This window comes from Poeciliopsis prolifica, unplaced genomic scaffold (assembly GCF_027474105.1).
Source record: "Poeciliopsis prolifica strain line A6 unplaced genomic scaffold, Auburn_PproV2 SCAFFOLD066, whole genome shotgun sequence".
Lineage (NCBI taxonomy): Eukaryota > Metazoa > Chordata > Actinopteri > Cyprinodontiformes > Poeciliidae > Poeciliopsis > Poeciliopsis prolifica.
The window spans coordinates 1,656,843-1,676,358 of NW_026562441.1; the positions used below are offsets into that span (position 1 = coordinate 1,656,843).

At 39.7% G+C, this 19,516-nt stretch overlaps 1 pseudogene; it reads left to right on the forward strand.

Moving 5' to 3' along the window:
• Positions 1 to 469: 469 nt before the first annotated feature.
• On the forward strand, positions 470 to 4,341 carry LOC129351400 (L-amino-acid oxidase-like; annotated as a pseudogene).
• The last annotated feature ends 15,175 nt before the right edge of the window (positions 4,342 to 19,516 follow it).

Here is a 19,516-nt window from a genome sequence, read left to right on the forward strand (position 1 = left end):
TTAAGTTGAAAGGTGTTTTCTATTTTCCTCATTTTTCTCAATGTTTGCTACAGGAAAGATGGAAACTCATGTGCTGGTTTGGGCCTTATGTGAGTATTTCATTAACTTTCTGAAAGTTGAGAATTAAATTGCAGAATTGTTGTTTTCTGTACATGAATATTTTAGACGCGGTCAAAAAATGTGAGTATTATTGAAAAGTTCATTTCTGTTGTAGCTCTGTTTTAGAAACATCGTTTGAAATTTACAGATTGATGATTTATGGAAATATGACTGAATAATCTGGTTGCTTTCTGACATAATAATAATAAAAAATGCATTAAATGCAATTTGAGATTTTGCTTAAATCTTTAAATGAACAGCAGCTTTAAAATGCCTGGACACGTCCCTTTCCATCAGTGTCTGGAGACGACATTTTAAAATAAAACTTTTGTGTGTCTGCAGTCCCCGTTGCTGCTGCTCTGCAGCGGGACTGAGGCCAGAACCGCCGCTACGCTCACCGTCCATGAAGAGCTGGCCCAGTGCCTGAACGACACCGACTACAACCACCTGATGGACATCATGAGACACGGCCTCCCCGCCATCCAAACGCCTCATCATGTGGTCATCGTCGGAGCCGGCATGGCCGGACTGACGGCCGCCAAGCTGCTGCAGGAAGCAGGACATCAGGTCAGACACGTCGATCCAAAGCAGAAGCTTTCAGTCGTTCCTGTTGGATGAAACAACATCCAGCAGATAAAAAATATCTCATGTTTGTCGTTGTGTTTTTGCACGTAGCGTAAACCTCATCTTATCTTCATCATGAAGATAGTTTAAGATGCTTAACTGGCCCTGAGTCTGATTATTGGGACTACAGTTAAGAAACAGCATCCAGCTGCCTTCTCATTTGGTGTTTTGGGTTTTTGTCTGGATTATGTTTCATTTATATCCTACTGATCCAAGAAAGTCAAACTTCTTTAGGAGACTTGAAGAAACCAAAACTCTGATTTTTAAAGCTCTAAAATCTCTCATTTGCCTGAAATGATCAGCCTAAAATAATCATTTCTATGTTTTATATGAAGAAGATTCTGGACTGAGAAGATTGTAACTGGAATAATAAGAATACAATAAAAAGCTTTTTCCTGGTTTAGTTTTTGTAGATTCACATATTTGCTGATTTTACAAAACTTTGATTTTAAAATGCACTGATTCAGCAATAAACTACATTTCTGTCATGATTAATTTCACTGTGTTATCTGTTCCTATAATAATCAATACTCAGTAGATAAGTATTGGCTACTCAGTGACGTTGATGTGTTTGGAACAAGGTGACCATCGTGGAGGCCAGCGGTCGGGTCGGAGGTCGAGTTCAGACCCACAGGAATGAAAACGAAGGCTGGTACGCCGACCTGGGAGCCATGAGGATCCCCAGTTATCACTAGTGAGTCCAGATTACTAATCTAATTAAAATCATATCTCAAGACCTGAACTCCAAAAGAAGAGAAGACGAGTTGTTTCATCGGAGCAACTTGACTAAAACTAAAACATGAAACTGAATCCACATTTTATTAGTACAACATGTGAAACTAAGTAATTCAGACAACATTTCTCTCAACAGCATCGTCCGATCATTAATCAAAGAATTTGGTCTGAAGATGAATAAATTTCGCATGGTTGACATGAACACCTTCTACGACATTCGTGGCATCCATAAGAGAACCTACTCTGTGATGCAAAACCCAGACGGTCTGAAATACGACCTGCCAGAACCAGAACGCCACAAATCACCGCTGCAGCTGCTGGAGATGGCTCTGCGAAAGGTAAGGATAAAAAGACGTACAGAAACATACAGAAAGCAATCCTTCCCTCATTACTTCACAATGTTTGGTTTCTGCAGGTCAAAGAAGAGGTCAAGGCTCACGGCTGTAAAGCGATGCTGAAGAAATACGACCATTATTCTGTGAAGGTAAAGCGCTGCTGACATCACAACCCGAGACTGAACCGTGTTCAGAAACTCAATGAAGCAACACAGACACGATTCAGGAAAGTTTCCTCTGCAAATCGCAAAGAAAGTCAATAAAAATGTAAAAAACGAGGCACCAGGTCTCAGTGGTGAAGCGAATGCAACACAACTTCCTCTAAAATAAAAAGCAGAAAACTGGAGATGAAGAACAAAAAGTTTCTCCACCAGAAATGATGAATATTTAGACATTCAGGTTTTTGAGGCTTAATGAAGATTTTGACATTAAAACAGAGCAAAGTGAAAAACTGTGTTAGTAAATCCTCACCATACAAAACATCTGGGCTGCATTATCAACTCACTTATTAGTAAATTTGCTTCACCTGAACTTTATAACCCTGCAAAAAAATGAAACTGTTGATAAGTAGCAACGTTTGATTTTATAGGAGAAATTAGACACAAAAACATTTAGTTTTATTCACCTAGGAAATAAAACTTAATGCTGGAAATAAAAAACTTAGATTATACTTTGAATTTTAATCTAAAATGTATGTGATAGAACAGAAACAGGAAATGTGATTGTAATTCTTGTAATAAACACTAGAGGTCCTCAGCTCTCCGCTTTGACTGATTTTATTTTACTTCACACCTTCAGAGTTTCTGAAAACTTGTTATTTTTAACGAGTTTAATGTGCAGTTTGATGGCTGATCTGATTACAAGATTTATAAAATCACAAAAATAACCAAATCAGGCCTTTTGGAAAAGCATTTAACCAACTATGATTTGGGAATTGGAACATTTAGATCAGGAAGTGGAGAAGCAAACCAGGGGAGGTCAAAGATCAGCTTTTGTAAAAAGTGATGAAATCAACAAGTGATGAAGAAACCCAGCATTTGAAGCAGATTGTTTCTGTTTTTGCAGGAGTATTTGCTGACTGAAGGCGGTCTGAGCGCAGAGGCGGTGAGGATGATCGGGGATTTGCTGAATGAGAACAGCCTCATGCATCTGGCTCTGACTGAGATGATCTACATCGAGAACGACGTCAGCGACGCCACGACGTGAGAAAAGCTCATTTCTAACCCATTCTGCAACTTACATTTTATCTTTTGTACACCAGTGCAGCCATCTGGGAGGAGCTTTATGTCTCCAGTCACCAGAATTTTATCTGTGGGATTGACGCCAAACTATAGTAAAAATAAACTAGATATTAAAATGATAGAAATAATTTTGTGTTTGCCTCATTTACTGGTTTCTGATTCATTAGTGTCAATTTTTCATTGCTTTTCTTGCATGTTGTGTTTTTGTTTTTCACAAGTTGATGATTTTATATTTTCAGTTATAAGATTGTTTGATATTTGCCAAGTTTATGTTTCATATTTAAGTCAAACGCTGTAAATCTGCTGTTTCATCCCTGCAGTTTTTCCATCCTAACTATAAAATGATACAAAAAGACAAAATAGAAATGCAGGGAGAAAAATGAACACATTTCTAAAGACTTTTGTTGTTTTCTTGCCTACATCCATAAATCCAAGCAGTAAATGTGATAAACTCCTTGCAAAGCGAGATGAACTGATTTTGTTTTGTGTGAAGGTACGATGAGATCAGCGGAGGGACGGATCTTCTGGCCAAAGCGTTCCTGACCGTCCTGGACGTTCCCATCCTGCTGGACTCCCGGGTCCGGCGGATCCACCGCTCGCATCGGGGTGTGACTGTTTCCTACCAGAGGGAAAACGATCCGTCTTTAGAAAGCCTGACGGCCGACGCTGTGCTGGTAACGACGACGGCCAAAGCCGCCCTCTTCATCGACTTCGATCCGCCTCTGTCCACCAGGAAGATGGAGGCCTTGCGCGCCGTTCACTATGAAAGCTCCACCAAAATCATCCTCACGTTTAAGGAAAAGTTTTGGAAGGACGACCGCATCTTCGGAGGGAAGAGCATCACAGACGGACCCACTCGCTACATCTACTACCCAGCCACAGTTTTCCAGGGAACGACAGCATCGGCGTCCTCCTGGCCTCCTACACCTGGGGCGACGACTCGCGCCTCTTCCAGGGGGCCAGTGATGAGGAGCTGAAGGAGCTGGCCCTCAGGGACCTGGAGCGCATCCACGGGAGGAACCTCAGCCATCTCTGCACGGGCGTGTTGGTGAAGAAGTGGGAACTGGATCCGTACAGCCTGGGAGCGTTCGCTCTGTACGCTCCGTACCAAACACATCGAGTATTCTGCAGAGCTCTTCAGGCATGAGGGACGCATCCACTTTGCAGGAGAACACATGGCTTTTCCTCATGCTTGGATCGAAACGTCCATGAAAGCTGCGATCAGGGCAGCTGAGAACATTAACAAAGCCACACACAAAGATTCCTGCAAAACTGAGCTGTGAGACATCGAGTCAGAGACAAAGTGATGCAGGTTGTTCAACCCTCTTGGAACCATCAGGTTCTTCACATTCAACAAAACTGATGTCAGATGTGTGCAGTTTCACCACAGCTGATTTACACAAAATGTGTTTAATTTCATAAATGTGGTTGACCTTGGTTGACCTCTGGAAACAGTTTTTAATCTTTAAAATGACACAAAACTTCTTTCTTTTTTTTTTTTTTTTTTTTTGTTGCTGCACAAACATTTGACAGCAGTTTTGTTTAATTTGAAGAAATCACTATTTCAAGTTATTTTTTGTGTCTAGCTGGTCAAGTTATGCATTTTATATTATTAAACATAAATGGTAATGTGAAATGTATTTTATACGGGGAAAAAGCTGCCATTATTCTGTCCAAATGTTCTCTAGTTAATATGTATTTGCTCTGCAGGTTAGAATGTTGTTTCTTCCTGATGTGGCAGATTAAATTAAATCCATACATGGTTTTTATTCTACAACAACATTATGACTTAAATATTCTTTTGAATATTCAAAATAAATGATACAAAGAATAAATGACCACTGAGATTTCTAAATCTGAAAAATATAAGACACAAAATCTACATCATATTTTCCTGAATTAAAATGCAAACAGCAGAAAATGTCCAAGAGAATCAGGGAAGAGAAACAAATTAAACTGTTTCGTTTTAATAAAACATGTTTTTATCTCTACAACACAAAGTCCAGAGGATCAGAAAACTGAGAAATAATATGTAGAAATGTTTCTAATATTAATACATTATTATTTATTTATCATCAGAAAAACTAAAGCAAGACAAGCTGAGCCAATTTATGAGCAGAAATACAGATTTAGAAAGATTAAAAGAACTGCAAGCATCTTGATTTAAATACATTCAGTAATAGTTATATTTGGTACCAAAAATTAAATTATTCCTCACAAACATAATTCATTATAATTATTTTAAGGTTCACATATTTAACCGACTACAACATAAAACTTCACTAATTATTCACACTGTTTATTTCACTAAATTATGATTATTTTCTGCTAATCTGACAGAAACACATTTAATATCAGATTATTAGGATATAAAACAAAGTATGTTTGATTCCTATTTTTAAAACTGTACTTTTATTCTGAAAAGTGAATTTTGCTGAATATAATTAATTCAGATCAGTGGCTAAAATGTCGTATCAGAGAAAGATCCCCGATCGTCTTTTAAATAGTTATTAAAAATAATTTCACTGGCATGAATGTACTCATTTAGATCATGACCCAACATTTCAATTGGACATAAATAAAAGTTTAGATTATTTTACTTTAAAGTGATTCAGAAATGATAAAAACCGGATCGTTCTTCTGCTGCTGCTGCTGCTGCTGCTGCTGCTGCTGCTGCTGCTGCTGCTGCTGCTGCTGCTGCTGCTGCTGCTGCTGCTGCTGCTGCTGCTGTGCTGCTGCTGCTGCTGCTGCTGCTGCTGCTGCTGCTGCTGCTGCTGCTGCTGCTGCTGCTGCTGCTGCTGCTGCTGCTGCTGCTGCTGCTGCTGCTGCTGCTGCTGCTGCTGCTGCTGCTGCTGCTGCTGCTGCTGCTGCTGCTGCTGCTGCTGCTGCTGCTGCTGTGAACATAAAGTCACAACCAGCTGCACGTCCTTTGAAATTATGAGTTAAATGGAGCATTCAGACATTTAGAAAAAGATGCCGTCTGTGTTCTCGACACAAAAAGCAGAAAATGTCTCCTGTTCCTATTTCCCTGAGTTATTTCTCTTTATAAATATTTCTAATTCAGGGATAAATTAGTTCTGGATTCTGTGTGAATCACTTGGATTCTGAAACATAGTTTGTATTAATTTCATGAGACCTCAGGAAAAAAGTCACAGAGAAAAAGTTTGAGTTATGTGTTTTTCTTCAAAGGATCCTTTCAGCAAATGCTTTGCCAAGTTAGTTACTAACTAGCAGGTTGGGACTAAAGTTTCTTTGCTTTGCGCAGAAACAGCAGAGGCAAAGCTAAGTTGCATGGAAATACCAAACCACTGTGAAGACGTTAGAATCAGACATACATTTTGTTCCGTGAGCAGATTTAAGCTTTTCACAGTAAGAACAACAATGCTGGCCAAAATACAGAAGAAGTGACCCGAGAATCGCCGTGATGGTCTGGAAAGCTTTCATCTTTGCTTTGTCTGCCTTCTGCTTCTGCCTGCCAGTTTTACGGTCCTGGATCAACCAGAACATAAAGAACAGAGACGCTGCAGAAAGAAATGCTTATTATTGACACAGCAAACAAGCAGAAATATGCAACTTCACTTCATATCTGGGGGTAAAAGCGGGTCATCAGCCCGGCCCATCCGAAGCAGACCAGCCAAGCACAGGCGATGCTGAAGTTCCTGATCCTGATCCCATCGGACTGAGAGAGCCCCCTGTAGGTGACGGGATGAACAACGGCCAGGTAGCGGTCCAAGCATGTCAAGATGTGAAGAACAATTTCTCCAGGAAAAGCCACGTTGGCTGCATAAACCCCCACATTCAAAACGTTAGCGATGTGAGCGTAGTGGCCACAGAGGTAAGAAACGGCTCCTAATCCAAAAACGAGCTGCAGGGCGGCAGCGTTGAAGGTCAGCAGATCAGAGTGGCTGGTTTTAGTGGAGCGCCGCCAGCGCCGGAAACCCAAGCAGAGGACGACGATGGAGACCGGAACAACGCACAGAAACCGGAAGACCATGAAGGCAGTGGAGAAGGACTCTGTGCTTTCATCAGAATCACAGCGGTACATCAGGTTGAAGTATCCGCTCGACACGTTGCTGGACATTTTGCTTTTCAAGTCTTGGAGCTTAAAACAGAAAAAGTATGAGAGATGGTAATGAATCCACGGAGATTTAGAGCTGAAGACATCGTCTGATTTTTTTTTACTTTGAACATCAGTAAATTTATGGAGGGAGATGAGATTAGGGTGATGGCAGTGAGTCCCTCCAACCCTGAAGATTTGTAGCTCATCAGAAAACATGCAAAAAAAGCAACTGTAAGAAATGTTGTCAAAAAAACATTTTGTAATAATAGTGAGAAGGATATAAATATTTGACGTGCTAATATTTAAATAAAACGATATTTTCTAAACTTGCTCCTCCTTCTGTATTATTTAAGCAAATTACACAGAATCTATTTTTCTCATTACATGAAAAGGAAAATAATTGATGATGTGATGAAGAACTGAACAAAGGCAGCTTGGTACAAAGTCACTGGACTCTGTTTACTGATTTATCTCCATCTCCTTAAGTTTTTAGTAAATATTTATTTGCTGTATTTCTTCTGTGATCTATAAAATACTTTTTACATTTCAACTAATGAAACAAAATGAGACTTTCTAATTATTTTAATTACACACACTGGAGTTAAAGGTTATTTCAGCACAGTTCACGTTATAAATGATGTAAACCAATGATTGTGCTGCTGTTGAAATGTGGAACCAGCTGACGACACCAAATAAAACCCACACAGTCTAACCTGCATTGTATTTAAAGATGAATGAAATGTAACAGGGAACAACATTCAGGAACCCACCTGGCGTCTCCTGATGCTGCAGATGGACGGCTTCTCACCGGCTTCCACACAAAGACTGAAATGGTTTTGCATGAAAACAAAACCTGCCGTCAAAAAGACATTCATCATAATGCAAACAACAAACTTTGTTTCACCTCATTGCAGATCACATTCATGTCCAACACGATTCAGATCAGTCATAAACAGGATTCTAAAATACATTCATCTATTTGCATGAGGGTCAAGAGATCCTGATTTATTTTTCAGTAAAATTGAATCATTTTCATTGGAAATTAATCATGTCTTAAATGTTGAAATTTGCAATGCAAACAAACAGATGACAAAGAAATCCTACTAAATGCCTCCTTTACAGACAGCAGAGTGAATCATTTCAGCCGCTAATATCAACTATTATAGATGGAAATGAGCCAAGATAGTAGAAAGTTTATTTCTTATAGTTATTGTTGTGACTTTTTCCCTTTAAACCTGAAACCAGCCTTAATTTGAATTATTTGCTGTCATTTTAATCTTTTCTGTTTGGATTATTTTGTCATTATTCAGATCCATTTGTTGCCATGTTAGATTTTATTATCATTTTGATAAGAAATGTACAATAAGGAAAAAACCACAGGCTGTGTGTGTGTGTGGGGGGGGGGGTGGGGGGGGGGGGTGGGGGGGGGGGTGGGGGGGGGTGGGGGGTGGTGTGTGTGTGTGTGTGTCAAGACTCATGCAAAAATCTAATTTGCCTGCAGAATAGAGTTTAGCCAGGCAATTATTTTTGCAATATGCAAAGTCAGAGTTTGTCACCTTGACAGAGTAAAACACACAAAAACTAGAACTATTTTGTTTTTACTAAATATCAGAGACCAGATGCAGGAGATGATCTATGAGGGGAAACAGCTGAGAAAGTGAGTGCAGCTTAATTACAGATTATTATTGCAGAGTTCTTTACCTCTTTTGTTTGTATGATGACTTTATCTGATAGTTTTCTCCAGATAATTTCTTCTTAATCACAAGATCAGAAATAATCAGACAATCAAAGGAGGAAAATGTTTGGTTTCAAAACTCAGAATGGATATGATGAAAACAATATTATTTTCTCTCCTTAATAATCATTAATCTAGTTTAATTATTCTCTTTTTTCCACAGCAGTGGACCAGCAGAGTCGCTGCTAAAATATTTTTCTAAATGATGTAAAAAGCTTCTCGTTTCCATTCTGATCATCAGAGACAGAACGAAGTTATTCATCGTTTTCTCTTCATTACTCAAATTTTCCATCACAGAAATAATAAATATATTGAAATGTGTGGTGGAGGCTGCAAAGTGCATGTTGCAAAATGTTGTTTCTCCGACAGAAAAACACAAGTATTGATCATTTGTAATGCGATTATTGTTGATTGTAAAATATTTGTAAGCATTCTGGTGTTTTGGTTTCTTTTCCTTCATTGAATTAGAAGAAGGCGTTGGTCAGCAGCAAGCATTTTAGTTTGTGCTACAGATAATTAAGGTTTTGTTTTGTTTCTAGAACTTTTATGGAGTCAGAAAATTATCCTAGATGAGCAAAAACACCAAACTGCCATATCAAGCTGAATATAGTTTACAGAATTATTTAGTTTCCACCATTTTTCATGATACTTTGAATATTTAAGAGTTTTATTGTGACTGAGTTGTGAGGTCATTTCTTTCTAAGCTGTTTTTGTTTCACAGTGAAGTTAAATTCTGACCCGCTCTGTGATTTTTCTGCGTTTTGTTCTCAGGTTGGTGGAAATGTCTGCAAACAGCTCAAACTCTTCTGCAGGCCTCAGATCTTGCGTCGCCTCCAGAGGTGAGTTGCTGATCTTCACAAGCTTCACCGTCACCAACATCCTCTTCATCCCGCTCTTCCTCCTCGTCCTATTCCTGGGCTGGCGGCGGTGGAGGAAGCGGCGCTCCCTTGCCACGGCGACCCACACCAGCCACTCGGACGTCTTCACCTACAACGTGATCCTGCTGGAGCTGCTCAGCACCGCGGCGTGTTGCCTCTACTGCTCCGGCGCCCTGCTGGGGAGCAGAGGTCATCTGGCGGCGGCGCAGGCCGTCTTCTCCTTCACGTCGCCTGGCCAGTCTCTGTTTCACGTCCTCACCTGCGTGGAGCGTTACGTGGCCGTGGTCCATCCCATCACGTACCGGAGCCTGAGGCGTTCTGGAGCGGTCCGGATCAGGAACATCAGCTCCGGATGCGTCTGGCTGCTTTGCTCTGCAGCGTTGATCCAGAACCAGCAGCTCCGTGGTTCCACGCCCTCCATCATACAAATGTGCATCTTGGTGACCTTCCTGGCTCTGGTCTCTTTCTGCAGCGTCTCGGTTCTTTACGTTCTGATTCATACCGGGCCGAGAAAGGGAACCAAGGACCAATCGGCTGTTGACCAGACAAAGCGAAGGCTTTCCACACCATCATGGCCATCATGGCCGCGCTGTGGCTGAGGTTTCTGGGGGTTCTGTTCACCAGCTTCTTGACTGATCCCAAACATGCATACAGTCGGTGTCAGGTCCAGTCCTCTGCAGCCTGGTTGACGGTACCAGGAAGTCTGGTGTTGCCTTTACTGTTTCTGCATCGAGCAGGAAAACTGGCCGTCTGCAAGCAGCTCTGAGTCTGAATGAGACTTTGACTGAATTATCTTTTAGTTTTCACTAAGTTAGAAATATTTCTCCTCTGTGTGATTGTCTTCCCTTAAGACAATCACACTTTATTTTGATAATTTGCTGTGAAAATATTAGAAAAAACAAATTGATGTTTTCTTTACATCAAATTATAATTTAATCTTTTAAAGTACATATCTGTAAAAAAAGTATTTAATCTTATTTGAAATTGAGATTGTTGTAAAGTCACTTTTTCCTGTTTGTAAATAAATAAACTCCCTTCCTGTACGGTGTCCCTCAGGGTCCAGTTCAAGGTCTCATTTCAGTGTTTTAACATCGTTCATTTGCAGGTCAAACTCAGTTCACAGCCATAAAAAATGATGTAATATAATTTATAATCCAGCTGCATTTACATGTCTCATGTTTTCCCTGTCGTTTGAATAACCATCCGTCAATGTCTGCAAGTCATTTAGCACCAATATGGTCTTGAAACAACATTTATATTTCAGGAAAGATGAAAAATATTAGTTTAAAAAAACATTTATATACTGTTGAATTCATTTCATGTTTTTTAGCCAGATTTTGCTCTTTTGGTGCCATAAGGCAGAAGATTGGTCAAAACAAGGTCAACTTTTGCAGAATAAATTCTGCTAGATGTTGATTTTCACATTACTTGATGTTTACGCTGCTCTGCATCAACATGGGGAGGAAAATGTTGACAGACAATCTGTAGATTGTGTTCTGAATAAGTCATGTTTTTGTGATGCAACATGCCAACAAATCAAGTGACGTGAAGTCAGTGTGTTCACACAGGCAGAGGGCGGCGGCGGCGACATGCCCGTTCACTCACCTGGAGCTCACCTTGAGCTCACCTGGAACACAACGGCATCCACAAGGTGAGCGCTCCAAAAATGTTTTGGTCATTTTATGTATTTTATAAACACAAAAAGGGAATTAGTGAGAGTCACATTAACTCTGCCTGATACATTTTTGTGAATGTAAATTGTACAAAACTAGCACGACTGACCAAAAACCTCAGACAGACGATAGTTAATAGTGTTAGATGTTCCAGAGTTCATTCTCATTTCCGTGTCTTTTCTCATTCTCTTCAACAGAAAACTCAGGAAGCATGTCGGTGAACTCGTCGGCCTCCAGCCACAACCTGCTGGTCATCAGTGCTCCAGCACAGAAGCAGCGGTTTCTGGTCAGCACTGCTTTTGTTTCAACAAAGGTCATCCTCATCCTCCCTCTCTGCACCTTCGTCCTCTACCTGGGGTATCGGCGTCGGCGCCAGCACCGCTCGTTCTCCACGCCAAGCCACTCTGACCTCTTCGCTTACCACCTGGCTGCCATGGAGCTCATCTGGGTCTTTGGGCTTGTTTGCTACCTTTCAGGAGAAAAGATTAAAAACTTTGCTCTGACGAAAGCAGGGCTGTGTGCTGCTATCTTCACTATATGGGGAGAGATAAGCTTTCACATCCTCACCTGTATAGAGTGGTACCTTGCTGTCGTTCACCCCGTCACCTGTGGGTTGAGGAGCGCGAATGGACTCAGGGTCAGAAACATCAGCATTTCATGTGTTTGGCTGCTTTGCTTTGCAGCGATGTCCATTTGTGGAACTGTAGACGATCACAACGCCACGTTTGCTTTCTTCGGCTTTTTGCCTGTTTCCACTCTTGTCACGTCTTTCTGCAGCGTCCGTCCTTTGGGTTCTGATCCGTCCAGGTCCCGGCGATGGAGGTCGAGAAAAGAGGCAGGTTGACCAATCAAAGCAGAGAGCTTTCCAAACCATCCTGGCCGTATCCAGCGTGCAGTGGCTCTGGTTCTCTTCATTCTTCTTGCCAATGCCTTTCAAATGTCTCCTGATAGATAAAAGCTTCACTGTATTTCTATATAATTGTGAGCTGGTTTAATTTACCCAGCAGTTTGGTTTACCTCTGCTGTTCCTCCACAGAGCAGGAAAGTCGTCGTGTTGTTTTTCTGGCCAAAAATGACTAGAAAACGTCCAAAACGTGGGTCCATTCCACAAACAGGTAGATTAGTCACAAACATATAAATATGTATTTAGTTCAATGAGTCAAATGTACAAACTCCAGTCACTTTGGGATATTTTTCATCAGTTCGGCTCAAACTCTAAAGACGCCTTAAACATGTTTGTAGAACTTTCTCATTTATTTTGAAGTCTTGAAATAACTTGATCTTATGTTTAATGAAAAACATGCTTTCATTGTTTTTGGTGAATTATTTGATGACAGCAGCTGACATAATTAACATTGTTCATAAATGTTTTCCATTGATTTTATTTGGTTGTGAATTCAGTGTGTGGAGAATATTTTTGCATTTACTAATATTATTAGTTTAGATGTTTAGAGAAAAGGATAAATCACATTAACATTATCTTTCTTTTGTTTCTTAATTTTCATATTGAATGTGTTTATATTTCTAATATTGCTGTAACTTTGCAACAGGGACTTAAACTGCTTCTTTAACAAACTCTAAAAATAAAATCTTACTTTATTTTCAAAATTGTTTGACAATCCATTTTATTTTTAACATCGTTTATCATCTTATATGAAGCAAATGTTATAATCTAAATGTTATTAGAGAGGGTCTAATAACACAAACCCGACTGTTTGTGTTATTATCTCTAGAAGAGGCAACAATATGGAAAGAAAAATTTATCCTTTTTGTCAGAAAAGAAAAGCAAAGACACCAAAATTGGTTTAGAGGATTTTATTTGCTGTTTGTTACTTTCCAAAGTTAAACATCATGAATAGATAAGTTGTTCTGGTCTTGAATAAAACATGGTTAGATGTAGAAAACATTCACAAATAATCACAAAAATAATAGTGCATGTAAAATAATAAAAGCTGTAGTTATCATTCATTTATGTACTATTTTAAATAGAAGTTGTTTTTTTGCACAAGACACAAAAAAACTCATGGTTTTAGTGAAGAGTTTCCCCACTAAACCAATTTTTCCTCAAAACAGTGATCAAATGTAGAATGATAAAGTTAATAATTATAGATTATGACTGAGATAATCTCCAGGCGACTGGAATGGGATTAAAACTAAATAACACAAGACTAAAACTAAATTATTTGATAATTGGTACATTTTAATTTTTAGGTTGTTTTTTGAGCTCTGATTTAAACAAATGTTACCGTAATTTTAACTATTAGTATGATAAATACTACTGTAACATTTTGCTGATTATTCAATATAACTGTCATGCAGAGTCGTGTGACCTCAGCCGGACTCCGATGTGTGTTTGCATCCTAGTTTCCCTTCTCTGTGCAGAAACAGAAGCGGTAAAACCAAAGAGCTGGGCAGGTTGAAAACCGTTTGTGAAGCTCGAATCACACACTGAAGGCTGTCAGCCTTCTGCAGTGAGGAGCTCAGCATCAGGCAAGCCAGATTTCCTGCAAACTTTAAAAGCAGCACCCCATAATGATGAGAATGGTGTTGAAAGCCTTTCTCTTCACGGGGTCAACCTGAGCTCTGTCCACGCCTGCCGCCCCGGGCGCCGGCCGGATCAGGACGCACAGAACGGACACGCTGCAGAAACAAACTGTGACGACACAGAGCACCGACGCACAGGCTGGCAAGATGTTCATCTGAGGATTTTTGATCAGAGCTTCGACTGACAAACATGTTTGCAGTGGAGAGCAGCAGAATCACCGCGGTGCAAACGTTTCTCACTCGGAGTCCAGCTCTCTGCCTGAGCCTCACGTAGGTGATGGGAAAAACAACGGCCTGGTAGCGATCCAGGCAGATCATGACGGGAAAAAAACATCTGTGCGTTCCAAGAAAACGAAAAATCACAATACCCCAAAACATCAACTGCATGTGGTGGAGAAAAGTGCTGAAGATGTGCAGGGCGGCTCCAAGTATCCCAACCAGCTCCGCGGCGGCCATGATGTAGGTGTAGAGGTCAGAGTGGCTCATGACTGAAGCTGGGGAACGTTTCCTTTTCTGGTAACCCCAGCAGAGAACTGAGGTGGACAGTGGGAGCAGGAGGATGACATGGAGAAAGGTGTAGCCAAAGTAAACGTACACGGCAGTGACGGAGTTGAAGCATTTTCAAAATACATAAAGCTGGGAGAGTCGAGCAAAGGAGGGAAGGAGCCATTGGCAGACGAGGAGTCAGTCATGTTCCCACAGCTGGAAGAAGCACGGAAAAAAACACGACGAGAAACAGAAAGTAATCAGGCTTTTTACCAGTAAGACTGAATTAAAATAAGCTTCAGTCTAAATTGAGATTGAACATAAAATTATTGCATCAGTGATAAATGAAAAAAATGCTAAAATTAGAGTGAAAGATGCATAAAAACAGAAAAGATGCTGCTGGTGGTTGTAAAACTTGAAGCATATCAGTTGATTTGAAAGAAATTCTTCAAATTTAATTGAGATACTTCTAAAAACCTTTAATTATAGTGCATGTTACTGGTGTATTACACCTTTATTATTTACAATAAAGCAATAAATAAAACCACCTGCATTAATTTTAATACATCACTAAAGATTTCATTTATAAATCTGCACATTTTCAATGCGGAGCTTTGAAAATATTAGATACAAAAGTAACATTTAAACATTTAATGTTCCAAAAATCAGTGAAGTAAGAAAAGTAAAATCTCAGGTTGGGTCTGTTGGTTTAATCCAACTCACCGTTCAAAACGTCGCTCCATGATCCAACCACGGCTGCCTTCAACGTCTCTGTGCTGGTTTTGGACTTGTATACAAAATATTGTTGAGGAATAGAAAAAAAAAAAAATGTCACCCGGGTCATATTTCTGCAAAGTCATCGATAAGGAGAACCATCAATAACGTGATCAACAAATTGGTGACACAGTGACAGGATGTCACTTCCTGCTGCGTCCGCAATGAAACCAAGAGCAGAAAAAAGTGAGTTTTTTATTTATTTAACATTTAACAGCATGTTTTTGTACAACAGGGTGAAACCAAATGTGAGTTTAAAGATGGAGAAGCTTAAATTCACAAAAAAAAGAACAAAGAAAATTAATAAAAATCAATAAATAAATAACCACAGGAAGATTTTTATTATAATTTTAATTGTTTCCAATCTCATTTTAATACTTTTATAAAACATCTTACAAGTATTGTCAACAGAGGTTCTTTCAGTTTTAATGTACGTTTCTCAGATAATTTGTTGTATAATAAAGTCAAGTTCAGAGTTCATCCAGAGAAATGAATTAAAATGATCATTTGTCATGAGCACAGAAATGATGAAACACATCAATTACATTTGACATGTAGTTTGAATCCCAGTTTCTGTCCTCCCTCTGAATCATTGCAGCTGATTTGAATCCTGTCAGAGTCACAGAATCGTTACAGAATCGTTTCTTTGTCCGAGTTGCTTCTGAAACAAAGAAATTGGGAATATATTGGTGAGTTTTATTGTTTTATTTTCTTCTGATTTCATTTTACATCAGATTTGACCTTTTACATCAGCGATACTGGAATAAGTCAGGAACCAGCAGCCTGGTTGGTTAATAGCCTGATAAACATTATATGGACTCAATGCATAATATCTACATGTCTGAGAAACATCTGGGTTTAAAACTTTGTTTGATTTCAATGATGCATAAAGACAATCCAGTTACAAACAACCTTCATGAAGAAATTCACACAGGAAAAAGTTTTTTCTACACATCAGAGGAGAAAGTCAGCAGGTCAGAGTAGAAAAAGGCACAAAAACTAAGTAAAAGTGAATGTTTTTGTTTAACTTATGGGTTAATTATTTTCTACTATTATCATACTGTCTTGTGTTTTGTTGAGAAGCTGCTGCTTGATGATCTGATGAGTTTTATAAGAATGAAGTGAGTCGGCTGCTATTGCTGACGTGTTTCTGCTGCTCTTCCCTCCACATCCTTTCTTTCCAGGTTAAATATGTCAGTGAACGCCACCGCCGCGGCGGGTGACCTGGGTGACCTGCTGTGGATCCGCTGCCACAGCCTCAGCGTCGCCGTGCGCTCAATCAGGGCCGTCCTCCTCCTGCCTCTCTCCTGCTTCATCCTGTTTCTGGGTCTGCAGAAGCGGCGCCAGCAGCGCGCCTTGCACGCCGCGGCCCACGCCGACGTCTTCACCTTCCACCTGGCTGTCATGGAGCTGCTCTGGGTGTTTGGGTTCTTCTGTCGGATTTGTGCCGAACACTTGAGCATCTTGGAAATAAAAACCGTGGGGTTCTGGGCGGCTTCTTTCACTTTCTACGGAGAGATGCTGTTTCACATCCTGACCTGTGCAGAGCGCTACGCTGCAGCTGTTCACCCTGTGGTTTACCTGAAGGTCAAAGGCAGCGGCGGGGTCAGGATCAGGAACATCAGCATCGCCTCTGTTTGGCTGCTGTGTCTGATTCTGATCGGTCTGAGCGAAGCGTTGACCATCAGAACCAGAACCGTCCCATTGTACTGCCTGCTGGTCGTCACCCTGACAGTGACGTCTTCCTGCAGCGCCTTTGTCCTCTGCGCTCTGGTCCATCCGGGTCCTGGGAGCGGCGGCGCCGGGAGGGATCGGCCGGACCGATCAAAGCAGAGAGCTTTCCGCACCATAGCAGCCATTTCTGGCATGCAGTGGTTTTGGTTCGTTGGTCTCCTTGTTTCCACTGCTTTGACCAAAACGTCTGTGCTGAGTTCAAGTGATGCTTGTTTTATCGAAGCAAGTTTTGGGTTTTGCAACTTGCCCAGTAACCTGGTGATGCCTCTGCTGTTTCTGCTCAGGGCTGGAAAACCGTCATGTTTCTGAAGACAAATGAGAATTTAAATGGATAAAACACAAAATCTGCTGCCTCTGCTGGAGGAAAACACTGACTTGATAGATTCACAGTTAGGATATTATTATTGCATTATTTCTACAGATCTGAGTAAATCTACAGAATTTCCATATGTTATAAAAAACCTGGTTTTGCTGCATGTTTTCTATATAGTGGGAAGTTTATACAGCACTTATGATACATTATGCACAATCAAACAGATTATTCTTTGCTGTACAGATTCATTGCTGAGCATAAACATCATCCTTTCTTCTCAGCTCATCTTCATTTTGTCTAATTTGATAAACTGCCATCATAATTTCACAAACCATTTTGGGCAAAGATGTGCAAAACGTTTCTCAGAGAGCAATTTGAATTTACTTTGGAAAAATGTCTCACACTTTCACCAGCATTGAGGATGAAGTCTTTGTGTTCATGTTGTTTTTTTGCAGATTTATTATCCTGCTGTCTGAATGCTGCAGATTAAATCATGATGTTTCACTCTGGGCTGTTTTTTCACTGTTACTGTATAAAAATTGCAATTCAATGCAAACTTTTCTGACTATTTTACGCCTTTCCTGCACGTTTTCTCTTTATCTCATGTTTTTGCTTTTCTTGAATGTCATTTTGAGAACAAGTATTTAGTTAGCACTACTTTACTGAAGATCTCATTACTAGTTTGGTTGCATTTGGCAGGAAAAGCATTGAAAGTGGTTCTGTGTCTTTTTAAAACTTCCCTCCTGACAAAACTGATGCATAAATTTCTCTGAATTATTAAAAATGTTGTTTTTTTTTTCTGCTTCAAAAAAGCAACACAGTGACACAAATTTTTCTTGCCTCCTTTTTGTAAAAGACACAGTTGAGATATGCTGGGAAAAGAATAAAATTCTTTCTTTAAAAAGAAAAATGTGCATCAACTCTTCATCTAAAAAGGTTTCAGATCATAAATTTATTTTTTATAAGTTAATTTTAGACAAATTGAGAAAGAAACAAAATCTGCCAGTCTTCTTGTGAGTCATTAGTTCATGTCCAATATCAATGCAAAGTTGCAGGTTAATTTATCTGATATAAATGAGAGTTTAGATCCACATCTGGAACCAAACGTGACCTGAAATTTGATGCAAATCAAACCAGAACGATTTGCCTGCTGGACGTCCAGTTCAGGCTCCTTCAGCACATTTTAATAAATCATATTAATTACTGAGAATAAATGATAAAAAGTTGCTATAAATATATCAGTCCTGATCTGAGTGGATCTTTAGATCTGATTTGATTGATATAAATCAGATTGATTAATATAGAAAGGTAAATAATTCTCATAGTTTGTGGCTCTAAGAATGAAACAACTTGAATCATTGATGCAGTAAAATAACTCAGTAAAATAAATCTGCTGTTAATTATCCTTAAAATGCAAAAAGCTTCAGACGCTGCAGTGTTTAATGTTTTATTGCGTTGGGCAGTAAAGGTTTTCCTTGGGGTTTTGAAGGCTCAGCCTCCATGAAACAAATGATTGAAAGTGAGCGTCATTCATCAAAGCTCTGCTGTTATAAATATGAACATGATCCCATGAACCTGACAGAACAAAAGCTCTCCTCCGCGCTGAGCTGCGATTGGACACTTTATAGATTGCAGATTAGAAAAGATCATTGAAAAGGTGAGTGATGTTGAACAGTAATATTTAACCTGCATGCTGCATTTATCATGCAGGTTACTTTTCTATTCACTAAGAAAATTTTAGGAAATTATTTTTCTGAATCACTTTTGCTTTATAAAGTTGATGCAAACCTGTAAGTATAATGAAGTTGTGTACAGCAGATGGACACGTATTCTTTAAAATACGTATCCAGATGATGAGTCAGAGGACTGAAAAGTTCTCAAATTGTTTCAGAAACTATTTGTGGAAAACGATAAATAAGTGGAAATATGTTGCTGGTTAAATGGGATGTTAAAAAGACATTCATTTTTAAAGGTCAGGAAATTTATTTGGATTAAGTTAAAGTGCAGAAGATCATGAGTTTAATAAGAGTGAGTCGGTTTGTATTAACATTAAGATCAGTGGAGTCTGAAATAAAAGTTTACATTTGATCAACAATGATATTAAAATCATGGGAGAATCATGAGAAACGTTCTGATGGTGAACCAGGTCAGGCAAACCAAAGGATTGGACCTGAAACCTGACTGGAAAATGTCTCCTATGTTTCCGTGTCTTTTTCTCAGCCCTCTTTCTCTTCGGCTCCACAGTTTGTCCAACATGTCTGCAAACTCCTCATCCGTCTCTCAGG